General features: G+C 40.7%; 1 protein-coding gene across 4 annotated transcripts in view; it reads right to left on the bottom strand.

Annotated features, from left to right (window-relative positions):
• The window catches only part of KLHL24 (kelch like family member 24), a 48,611-nt gene extending 36,157 nt beyond the window's left edge, over positions 1–12,454 (bottom strand). For 2 of the 4 annotated variants that reach the window (XM_017678100.3, XM_017678101.3), the window contains exons 1-2: positions 12,197–12,454; positions 6,526–6,623 (exon numbers count right to left, since the gene is read on the bottom strand). The gene's annotated coding sequence lies outside the window, so the exon portion shown is untranslated. The remainder of the gene's footprint in view (positions 1–6,525; positions 6,624–12,196) is intronic. The other 2 variants (XM_017678104.3, XM_017678099.3) reach the window with 2 other exon arrangements.
• Positions 12,455–12,712: the final 258 nt, after the last annotated feature.

Below are 12,712 nucleotides of genomic sequence, written 5' to 3' on the forward strand. Positions count from 1 at the left end.
ACTGCCAAAAGTTTCAAGTGTGTAATATTACAAGTGATAAAACATTCAATCATGATAAACACAAACTATGGTAATATGGATTATAACTCACATTTTAATCTTAATGCTTTACTCATCTAAATTCAAATTATGGTTGAATTAATCACAAGGCAGCATCCTAAATCTAGAACTTATTTTTCATATTAGCTTATTTGACTTAAATGCTTATTGCATTTCAGGTTCAAAAAACTCACACAAACTATTGTTTTTGACTAGTGATATAATACTGACCTTAAAAATCTCAAGCCTTTGCTGCCACATATTTTTGTTTTCTCAACATTTAAATGAAAATGTGTTCAGAATGTAGAACAGAATAACACTACAAGAACTAAGAATTTCCCTTTTGGCTAAAAACGATACTATGCTTTCTATATAGCCAATAACCTTACTGTGTCTGACACTGTTGTTTGATATCTTATTGTATCTGTATGTGATAAATATGAGGATAGTGTATTGAATGAATTAACTATTATTAACATAAGGCTGATCAAAACTTTATGGGAGTTAAGGGGTCTGTCTTATGCTATTTTCTGCCCCTTATTTTCATAGCTGGTTCCTTGATTATTGACTGACAAGAAGTCTTCCTTCCACTGCTTTTTTACTCAATGTAAAACTGAAAATCCTGGATTAGAACAGCTATAAAATCACAGGCTATTACAAAGTATTCAATAACAACAAGATACTTATTCATTGTTTTGTATGTTAGACAGACTATCTCCTAAATCTGGGCTGTTTCCTCCCAGGCAGCTTTGGCCTCGCTTTTTGGTCATTCTCACTTTCTCTATATTTTCTGAGAACTTTCCCATTAACCAGTTGCCACGATAGCACAAAATACAAACTCTTCCTACTGACGACAGGATAAGTGATTCGCCCAGAAGAGTCTGAGAAATATGAGATGCACTTCAAAGTATATTATCTGGGCTTCCAGATGCAACACTAGCCTTTGTATTCCCATTTTACACAAATGAAGTATTTTACTTTTGTAAATAAATTTTTTAAAAAGTAGTGGTTAAAAAGGTGAAGACAAGTTTAATCACCTCTCAAAGTATAGGATCTAATACAGGTTCAAGATTTATCATAAATGAACTCATATACAGTCAAGCAAACAAAACATAAAATTACAGATTGAATTCCTGTAAAAATTTTGCAAATATCAAAGCATCATTACTCCCACTAGGAAAAAATGTTTTGTTACAAAGAAATAGAATGACTGAAAGTTCTATCTAGATAAATTAGTGGATGCAGGGTAATCAGACTCTCCTGTCAATGATAGACTGCCTAAGTCACACGATTTGTCTAGAGAAGGTAGTATATACCCTGTTAGGCTGGAGGAAGGAAAAACAAGGACATGCAAACAGAACAGAGAGATGCCATAGGGGGAGAACAGACCAGACCCCAAGGTCCGTACCTTATATGGAAAGGGGACAGCTCTTCCTGAATTCCATCCTTCTGATGTGCCAACTAAGACCCGGATGTCAACCTCCTCCCTCTTGGAAGGAAAAAAAGTTTCTAGTTGTCTATTATGTCACCTTTAGCCAATCATACCTCTAGGTATAGCTTGCCCTAGGATAGCTTGCCCACTCCTCCCTCTCCAAATCCCTTATAAGCCCCCACCTCCCTGACCGGGTGTGACTTCCCTGGCCTGTAATACCCAGACGGTGGAACATCACCCGGGAGTGGCATTCAAATAAACTACCTGGCCCTTTGTTGCCTCTCTTTGCCTGCTTATTTCAGCTAAAATTTATCTTACATTTGGTGCCGAAATCCAGGAAGGACAATGAGTGTGGGGCCCCGACCAGCCACCAGTGGCCCCGCCCTCTCCTTCCCCGACCCAGTACCTCAGCCTGCTCTCCGCTGCATGGACTATTTTCTGGTGAGTCCCTCAGTTTCCCCCAGTCTGTTTCCTTCCCTAATGCCATTTCACCTGGTCCGTTAGAAATCGTAGCTACGTCCAGGTGGGGCATCCTGCCCACCCTCTGCAGGCATCTGGCCTGCCCCTGGCCCTGCGGTATGGGAGACATCCCTACCCTAGGCCCCAGGACGTCTGCACGCATCCGGCCTGCCCCTGGCCCTGCGGTATGGGAGATGTCCCTATCCCAGGCCCCAGGATGTCTACAGGCATCCGGCCCGCCCCTGGCCCTGTGGTGGGGGAGACGTCCCTCACCCAGGCTCCCAGGACGTCTCCCCTGACTTGGCACACTTGGGACGCTGGGTGCTCCTCTCAGCAGGATTAGTTGAGAAGTGGCGCAGACATGGGGAACCAGCCCTCAAAAGCAGAGGCTCAGACCCCACTGTGGTGTCTCATTTCTAATTTGGCTACTCTATATTTGTCCTGGGAAGTTCACAAATAGAAGCTAGTCTTTCTTTGCTCTGAGGCCAGGCCTCAGTATCCCTTGGACAATCAATCTCGCTGGCGCCCTGAGGGAACTTTCAATTTTAGCCTCCTCACCACCTTGATTAATTATTGCCACTGGAGTAGAGAGTAGAGTGAAATCCCATATGTGCAGGCTTTTTGGACTTTGCACTCCTGTCCAGACCTTTATGTTAAGTGTTCAATGACTCAGGTTCTCCTGGCCCGATCTCCAGTTAAAGATTGTCAGCCTCTTACTCTGCCCAGTCCTTCCTTTTCAGATCCTCCAGAAGACCTCAGTCGCCCACCTCCCTCAGTTCGCTATCCCCCCCCATCTTTAAGTCCTTTGTCTTCACACGTGTCGCTGCCATCTTAAAGTCCTACATTCTCAACCATGCCATTGTCCTGCTCTCCTCTTCCGGTGGCTGCACCACCCTCTCCCCCTCTCCTTCCACATTCCTTGCCCTCTTCCCCCACCAGAACACGCTCCTCCCGCCCTCTGGTTCCAGAAGCCATGGACTAGACGCTAAAGAGAGAGAAGGCAATTAGATATCAGTGACTCAAGTCTTTATATCGGTTTGTCTGTCTGTGTATATGTTTTTGTGGGAGGGGTGCTGCTGACTGTAGTTGTTGTATCTCAGTTTATACGTTTGTGTCTAAGTGTATAGATGAAAAACATTTTATTTAAAAACAAGTGCTCGTGAAAACTGGGCATTCTAAAACTTCCAGAAAATCTGATAAAAAATGTTAAGCATTAATGCTAATTTAGGTTTGGCTGAGGCATGTCCTTGTTAGCTTAGCTGCCTAAGTTTACCTAAGGTCATTTAAGTCATGTTATCTGCTAAATCTTTTAAGAATAAAATGCTTAAAGGCTTGGCTCTGTCTAATATTCAGTAAAGGTCTTGTAAGTAATCTAGCATAGTTGTTACGAATGAATGAGTGAACTAAATAAGTGTGGCAAGTGAACACCTTTTAATTGTGTGTTACAGTGTGTATACCTATCTACAGCCTAGAAATCTTTGTAGTAACCTAAAACCTTAAAGTTTTGCTAAGTTAAAAAGATACTTTGTGCTTAGTGAGAGATTGGGTTGTAAACCTCATAGTTAACAGAAATTATAAAATGTTCATAAATTTGTCAATCTAAAGAATGCTAGTGTAACAGTTTACAATAGCCTGCTTCTCAGTGTTCACTAAAAATTAAGGTACCTAATGGTTTTAAGTTCTAATTAAAACTACTTAAAGTAATAAGGAAAACATTTCTGCATACTAAAGAATGTGTCTTTTAATAAAAGAAAGTAACTTTGTTCTAAAGTACAGCTGTTTATTTAGAGGGAGAAATCTAAATGTAAAAAGGTTGTAGAAAGTTTGTGAAGAATTTAATATGGTCATGCTATATAAAATTAAAGCAAATGAGTCTCGGTATCAAGTACACAGCAAAATTAGAATTTTGTTTTCAGTTAAAAAGACAGTTTTCTTAACTGTTAGTCTGCTCCTAATATTGAAAAATTGTAAAAAGTTCTCTAATTGTTTTATCAAAGCAGTTTCTTATGCTGAAAGTCTCAATGAGTTGTCGGAGTATTTAAGAAAATAAGATCTTAATATTAAAAAGACTAAAAGCTAAAGTTTACCAACAACTGTGTAACCTTCTTTATTTGCCTTTAAGGTATTTTGTTGTCATTCTAATTAAGTAGATAAGTATTGCTTCATGGCAACCTATAATCCTATTTAAGCAAGTGCCAAAGAAACTTTCTTCTGACAACTTCCCAAAATCAAATTCAAAAAGGTGCTTTTACCTCTAGTTAACTCTGACATTTTCCAGAGGGCCCCTAGAACATGTCAGAGGAGAACTTTTTCTCATTGGAGAAAGTATTTGGCTAATTTAACTTATTTATCTGATATATAATTACCTGCTTAATTACCTAGAAAACACTGTCAAAAAGAATAATGCTAAACTTTGTTACTGAATGTTTTGTCAACAGAAATATCAGAATTTTCTTATATCAACTGTCTTACAGTAAGCTCTCATCAGATCTTTAACCACTGTCATTTGTAAGTCTTTTATTATTTATAGTCACTGTTTTATTACTCTTAAGCTAGTAAAGAACTAGATTTCAGCAGAACAAGTATTAGTTACATAAGATTAAGTAAACTAAAGAAGATTTTGTAGCTTTTTGTTTCAAATGTTGCTGATAAAGTGTTTTAAGCTTTTTCTCTTAATCTGACAACAGTTTAGTAAATGACTGCCTTTATAAGCAGAATTGAAACTTTATCTTTCTCTCTACCTGATCCCTCCAGAATTTAAAAACTCTCAGTGACTATTTTTATATTTCATGGCAGTATATTTACTTGCACAAGTTCAGTAAGAATCTGCTTTCCTTGTAAGAGGAGCAATTAAAAACACTGGTTATATTACCAAGGCTTTGACTGGAACGTCATACCTGAGAGACACGTGTGTAAACTCAGATATGAACAGATAGCTTTAAGGAATAGGTTGACTTTATAAAGCCAACAAAGTCCCTTAGAAGAACCTACCTGGTACCTTGCTTACAGAGTTCCCAGCAGCCTTACCAGGTGAGTAAAGAAGGTCACTTCCTGGCAGGTGAAGGAACCTCAGGAATGTCTTAGGAACCTCAAGAAGATAGAAATTCACCCAAATCTACAGGTACTGCAGGCACAACCTGATGGCAAGTCTGGGTTGGCTTTCTGGCCTCAAGAAGCCCTTAAAAGTCCAATCTGAAATTCCTTATAAAAAGTTCCAGCAAAGCATATTTAAAAGAGCCTATGTAATCAATTGCTCTTCTTGCTGCACTTATGCAAATAATCAAGCCAACTATTAATTATTTTCTTAATCTGGCTACTTCTAATAAAAATAAGGGTGGTTTTAGAGAAAAGCATTGTTTCAAAAATGCAGTCTTACCTATACTAAATCTTAATACTAGTCATTGAGATATAAACTCAATCCAGAATTCCAGTTCCCCATAATGGCCTGGCTAATGCTCCTACTAGGCCCCTTAATAACAGTTTGTGGTTTACTCTTAGTTGCCCCTTGTGTCCTCAGGTTCTTCCAACAGCAGCTAACCCAGATGACCCGGGTCGCCACCAACCAAATGTTACTTCACCGTTACACACCTCTTCCCACTAAACCCCCTCCTTCAGCCTAATACCAGCCTCAAACCCCCACGACGCCCCTTGTCAGCCAGAAGTAGCCTGATGGAGTCATCGCCCATTATGACCAAAAGGCTGGAATGTTAGGCTGGAGGAAGAAAAAACAAGGACATGCAAACAGAACAGAGAGGTGCCATAGGGAGAGAACAGACCAGACCCCAAGGTCCATGTCTTATATGGAAAGGGGACAGCTCTTCCTGAATTCCATCCTTCTGATGTGCCAACTAAGACCTGGATGTCATAAGGAATATAGTCAAAATATTGTAACAACTTTGTATGGTGATAGCTGGTAGCTAGAATTATCATGTATATAAATGTTGAATCACTGTGTTGTACACCTGAAACTAATGTAATACTGTGTGTCAACTACCCTTCAATTAAAAAAAAAAAAAAAGACCTGGATGTCAGCCTCCTCCCTCTTGGAAGGAAAAAAAGTTTCTAGTTGTCTATTATGTCACTTTTAGCCAATCATATCTCTCCACACCCCCTAGGCTAGCTTGCCCACTCCTCCCCCTCCTAATCCCTTATAAGCCCCCACCTCCCTGACCTGGTGTGACTTTCCCAGCCTGTAATACCCAGACCACAGAACATCACCGGGGAGTGGCATTCAAATATAACTACCTGGCCCTTTGTTGCCTCTCTTTGCCTGCTTATTTCGGCTAAAATTTATCTTACATACCCCTTTCTCTCTCTCCTTTCTTCAGGAGCTTTATTCCTGGAGCTACACTCTCACTTGAAAGGAAGACTTTTCTTACTCTGGCTAAGGGTACTCTAAAGTTTATTTCCAATTGCAGAACTCATAAATTTATTGATCTAGTTTCTGATGGCTAAGTTTATTTAAAAGTACATGTTTTGGGCCTATATCCCAGAAAATAAGTAGAGATAACTTATTTTAGTGTCCGTTAGACTGAAGAAAAATGTAGCAGAAGACTGAAGATATCAGGAAGGAGCAAAAATGAACTGGTAAATACCTCACTTGGTAACAGAAATGACTGTGACAATGCCTTCCTTTTTGATCTTGAGGACAGAATTTTTCCTTGTTACTCTGAATGGCCTAAGTGACTCCTGGCTAAAGAAAGGAAAATGGCTTAGATTCTCAAATAACAACGTTTAGACAGTTTATAAACACTATGAATATATTACCCTCTTAGCATTTGCTTGATCAAAGCCCCAGTCAAAATATTTGTGTTTCCACACCTAAAATAAATAGATACCAACATATATAATCAGGTATTAATTATTTAATGTACACTTAGCATTATTTACTAGTATGTTGAAAAAAGTTTTCAGTTGATTTCAGTTTCTGATGCGAAGTTTACTTTTGCATAGAAAAGAATTACTGAATAAACATTCCTTAAAGCAAATTAATAATTCATGCTAATTTACATATAAAGTAGTTTCCTTATTTATCAACTTCCTTACTTGACACTTGCAGTAAGGTTTCTTGAGTCAAAGACGAGTAAACAAATATTAGTGTCAACAGCAAGCTAATGGTGGCACTGAGATGAGAAGGTATGTTATTTTGTGATAATTCTGCATTGGATATTTGAAGAGCATCTGGTAATTGATGTTTCATCTGAGTTTGGGGCCATTAAATAATTCTGAGTGGGTCTATCAATATTACCAAAAGCAAACAATTTAGTCATCATATAACTATGGAATCAGTTTGAGAAAATCATAAAATTCCTGGGCAATTCAGGAAAAAAAAAATCCATGTTTTTAATCCTCAGATTATCTACATAGAATCTCCAAGTTTATCAAGTAGTTATTTTTAAATATTTTAATACATAAAGGCATCTTCTGCTTTGTTGAACCTTTTAACTGTGCACAGAATAGCAATAGTATTTAAACATAAGGGGTTCTGGTTTCTGGCCCAGATATCTATAAATAGATCTCATAAATTCTTAACAAGTTTAGGCCAGTACAAAAGTTGATCCTGAAAACCAAGATACGGACTACTGATTTTTTTCTACATATATGCACAAACACACATCTCTATATCCTGTGAAGTGAATGCTATCTTGCATTCTTCCTTACTTGCATAAGTCAGTCTAACTTGTGTGTACTCTTGCTAAAGAATTATTTTAATTTGGGCAAATTAGGGGATCGTTAATCCTAGCTAAGTAAGTGTTCCTTCCTAATGTAAGATCCTGAGCCAACATAAGGATTTGGGTCAATTCAAGAAACATTTAGAGAGAGCATATTCTCTGGCACTGTGTCACAACTATTGGGTTCAGATCCAATTTAAGACATGTGGGGCTGACTAAGATCAGAACCAAGTAAGAACTCCAAGACTGATACTAATATGGATTCAAATTCTCAGTGTCTTTCTAGCAGACAACACAGGTATAAATTGGAATAGATTCTCCCATGACTGATCTGATCTAGAATTATACGTTACGGGGTAGAAAGGGCAAGGATATTCACCTGGCCATTTTCTGCAGGGATTTTAGGTAATACTTACCAATCTAATAGGTAAAGGCAAGGAACAGAGGAGGTTAGTGTACAAAGTCCAAAGGAAATATAATATCAGAATTGATCTAGAATGTAGCTATATTGCAATCAAGCTTATTGTTCCTTTAGAATGCGGCAATCCTATACAAAGAAAGTAGTATCAGCCTTCGAGATAGTATGGATTAATGAGGGGCTTATAAAGAGTAATAAATAACAGACTGCAAAGGAAACCAACATTTTGACTAACATGGGCCCTACAACCTCAGTAGTGAATTGTCACATGCTATGTTCTACACAACTCCATTTTCTCAAATTTAACTTTGACTGGAGAACATAGCAAACTAAAAGATTAACCAAAGATATAGTGAACTATTGCACTAATGATTTAATAACATGGGTAACTGTTGAACAATTGTGTTGTATACTTGAAACCAATACAAGATGATACTTCAATAAAAAAATAGACATTTTTAAAGATTTGTAATAAATCAAAAGGACAGCCTGCAAACAATTAAAACATAGTAAATCCATTATTTAAAATAACTAGAAAACTACTCAACATACTAGGTAGAACCAAGCAGTTTTTAAAAAATATCAGGTATTTTCGAATCTCTATTTTCTCAAACGCTAGTTTATTTATTTGAACCACTCTATTTAAATGACTACTTTAAAAACATGATAAATTTACCCTCTTAAGTTTTCAATTTAAGGCTTTATTTTTGGAGCAGTGGTTCATAAACCAAGTTTTACAAATGTTTAATATTTGAAGTCCAGTCTTCAAGCTGCTATTTCAACATTTCTAATTTCTTAATGAAACAACCAAGAACATATTACCCACAATAAAATATCAGAAACCAACTATAATTTTTCATTTTTTTTGTCTAGAATTAAAGCAACTAGTGATGATTCCTTGTTTACTAGAACCTTAAACGGTCAATATATTATGACTTTGATTGATGAAAAATTCAGGAGTCCTTAAATAATGTGTCAGACCAAATGATTTGGTTCTATAACCAAAAAGAAAGCAAAACAAAACTATCTTCTCCCAAATTGCAGAACAAAAATACCAACTTTCTGAATTCAGTGTTTCCCTTAAGACTCTTGGCTACTAATATTCCCCAGCCCCCAAAGGAAGAAAAAAAATTACTAATCATCAGGCATCACATCTGGTATCAAGTTTCCCTATTGAGCCTACTCATGCTTCTCACTAGACTTGATATGGAAACTTAGTCATTTAGTTTCATCCTAACATACTTATGTATTTAATGCATTGTTTTATTTTAAAATTGAAGTATATATATATATTTTGTTAGTAAAAATTTTTTTGGTTCTTCCTAGAATAACTAAATCTGCAAAGACACTACCCAGTACTCTGCCACATGAACAAGTTTGAGATCCAGTATTTTAGGAAATTTCTTTATGTATAAAAGCACTTGTAAGTCCATAATTTTGTTTACTTAGTGTTGACAAAAATTATTTACGGAAATAACCTTTAGAAACCACTGAGTATAGAATACAGCCTAATCACTTGTAAATATTGAATTAGTAGACCTTAAGATGTGCCAAATGCTGAAGTACCCCTTGGGTGATGAATTTAGGCAGAGTGACAAACTTTTCAGTGAAAGACTTTGTTTAGCTATTGTGTTTTTTAACAGGAGAAAGAATAAGGCTTTTAAAAGGTCAACAGCTGCCAGGCAGCCACATACTCTTGTTTCTGTCACAACAGAATCATAAAAGATGTAGTTTTCATATATTTATGAGGGTATTTTATTTACATTTTTCATTATACAGTCATATCTAAGTATTTATTGAAAAAGGATGTCCCAGATTTCTATAAGAGAAAGTATATATAAAAATAACTGTAGTCGCTTATGTAATAAATAGCATTTTTCACCAGCTTGACCTTTGAGTTTTAATAAAATAGCAGAAAAAAATTTGTGATGAATCACTAAGGTTTTTGCAACTTGGACAAAAGCCAGGAAAGGTTAAATTAAAGCTGATGGCGGCCCTAACTCAGAATATTATTTCTTCTTCTGTTTAAAGACTGAGCCACAGGCTTTTGGCTAAGCAGGCTTTTGAGTGGTGGTTTTGTTTTTAAAAAGGTTAGAGGTTTGCATTTTATACTTATTTAGATACGTTAAATACTCTCCATGCACAAGTGATGAGAAAGTCTGGAATCACAAGCTGCATCTTTTGGTGTAGTCGGTCATCTCCACTTAAATTTTTAAAATATATTAATGCATAACCAATGAGAACTGTTCATACTCAATTCCTGCTTCACCTAGGGAGCTCAATCTACCTCCCACAGAAAAGCATGAAGTCTTGGGTAAATTCCTACAGATGTACACATAAAGAAAATTTGATAAGCCCCAACTACCCTATTAACTCATGAAATCAGGAAAATCTCATATCTAACACATTACGGCTAAATTATTGTTCTTGTAGATTTTATCACTGTCACCTTAATTCACAATTTTAAAACAACACAACTGTAATTCACTTTCACAAAATTTTAATTACCACGGGGATTATTTATACATAGGAGACTGAGCTATAATCCCCCCAAAATATACTTCCCACCTAAGCTGGGGTATGAAGAATCTTAACTTTTAGGAGGATATCCTCAAGATATCTTTTCAAAAACCAGAATTCTAATTTTCCACCTTAGTCGACAACAGGCAGATTTAAAATCTATGTACCTAATAAAAATCAGCCTCAGCTGGTGGACCTAAACAGTCTGTAGCTGCAAATCCTAAAACGTGATTTTCAAAAAGCTGATCGAGGGCAAGTCCACTAAAATTGTTAATAATCACTGCCTCAGGGGTGACTATGGTACCCTAAACTATGGCGTTCTAGTCCTTAGTTAGCTATTTAAACCTTGTTTACGGAGCCTGCAGGAACACATTCACGTGAGGACTTCCTTCCCCACTATCTTGTTAGATAAAGCGACACCAGTTAAAGGGGAGTTGTTTTCCAGGGCTGGTTTTCGGCTGCCGTCCGCTGCGGCCCCAGAACTGCCTACAGGCAGGCTGGAGCAGGAGCCGCGGCGGGCGCCCGGGAGCGGCAGGGCGGCTGAGCCTCCTATTAGGGTCCTTCCGCGCGGGAGCGCGCGCCGCCAGCTCCACTCCTAGTGCCAGCACAGGCCGCGCGCGCGCTCCCACGCGCCCTCCAGCTCACCTTCAAGGGGGCGTTGAGGAACTGCCCCGGCGGGCCACCTAGCGACTACACGCCGCCAATAAACACTCGGAGCTCGCCCGGTCCGCCCGCAGGCCACCGCAGGCGCCCAATCCCTGCCGGGTTAACAGTCTTGGCACCAAGGGTCCAGAATATGGGGGCGAGGACATTAGGAACTAAATTAAGAAACCGAGTCCTGGAGTGGTAGGAAGGGGGGAGATTGGGTGGGGACTCCGCCAGCGGAACGTCCGCTCCGCCGCCCGCCCCTGTTCCCAGGGGACGGTCGCTCGAGGGCCGGGTTCGCGGCGCGGGCCCCGCGGCGGTCCGTGGTAAACAAAGGCTTGCACGGGGTGGGGGTGGGGTGGGGTAACGGTCAGGTGACAGCGCCGAGATCATTTCGCAACCGCTTTAATGGAGTTTCTTTGGCCCGGAGATCTGGGACCCACCTTGACCTCGTCAGCCCTCCCCGACGTGACCAGTGGTCGCCCCCACCAACCGGGAAGGCTTGACTTGAGACCTGCGCATTCTCAGTGCGTCCTCTGATTATAAAGAAGAGCAGTATCCCGTTTGAAGCCCGTCGGCACCATGCGGGACGCCTCTTCCAACCCCGTCCGCCAGCTGCTCCCGCCCCCGCGGAGGCGGGGTGACCCGCACCTGCTCCCCCAGACCCGGCGGCCATGCTCCTCCCAGCCCTTCCCCGGCGGGGCACGCCAGCAGCTCTGCGGTTCGGGGGCAGTAGTGCCAGGAAGCGGCGATGCTCTCCTTTTCAGGACTGTCGCTACCGAGCCAGGGCTTAAGACCCCCAGGGGAGTCCTGAAGATCCCTCGCCCCAAACAAGGGCCCTGCAGCCCCAGCTGTAATGTGTCCTCAGATCCTTCATCTGGATCCGAGGCCGGCGGCTGGCTTCTGGTTTCCCTCCTGCAGACACCCCCGTGACCTCGGCCGCCCCTCCGCCCCCGGCTCTGGCCGGTTCCTCGCCCTTCGGCCAGTCCCGGAGCTGTCATCCCCCGGTACCTCTCGGCGAAGGATGGAAGCGGCTGGCAGCAGTGACCAGCAGCGGCGGCCCCCGCGGTCCCTTAGCGGCCAGCGGCGCAGCCTTCTCGCCAGCGCCAGCGTCTCCACCAGCCACCAAGTCTCTGCCGCTGCTCACAACAAAGGAAACATGTGATCTTCCGGGCCAAAACACCGAGTGTCACCGAGCCCTGGCCCAATCCGAGTGGGCGCCCCCTGTCCCGGGGCACCTTGGGAGATGTAGTTCCCACCCTAGGCGGTAGCCGCCGGGGCTGCTTGGGTTTCCCGCTACGTGGTGGGTGTCGGTTGCAGAGCGCGACGAGACCCAATCCAAGGGTGGCTGGTTCGGAAATACTTAGTTTTAGGTAGGGACCTGTTAAGGAAATGCATCTGTGTTAGGAGTCTAATGAAAAACCTGAGTTCCATGTTTATTGCCACGTCCCAAGGGAAAACTACCAAGATCACAGAACTTGAAAGCATGGGATGAGGCATAGAGATCTTTTTATTTTGACCCCTTGT

Source organism: Manis javanica, chromosome 3, assembly GCF_040802235.1.
Source record: "Manis javanica isolate MJ-LG chromosome 3, MJ_LKY, whole genome shotgun sequence".
Lineage (NCBI taxonomy): Eukaryota > Metazoa > Chordata > Mammalia > Pholidota > Manidae > Manis > Manis javanica.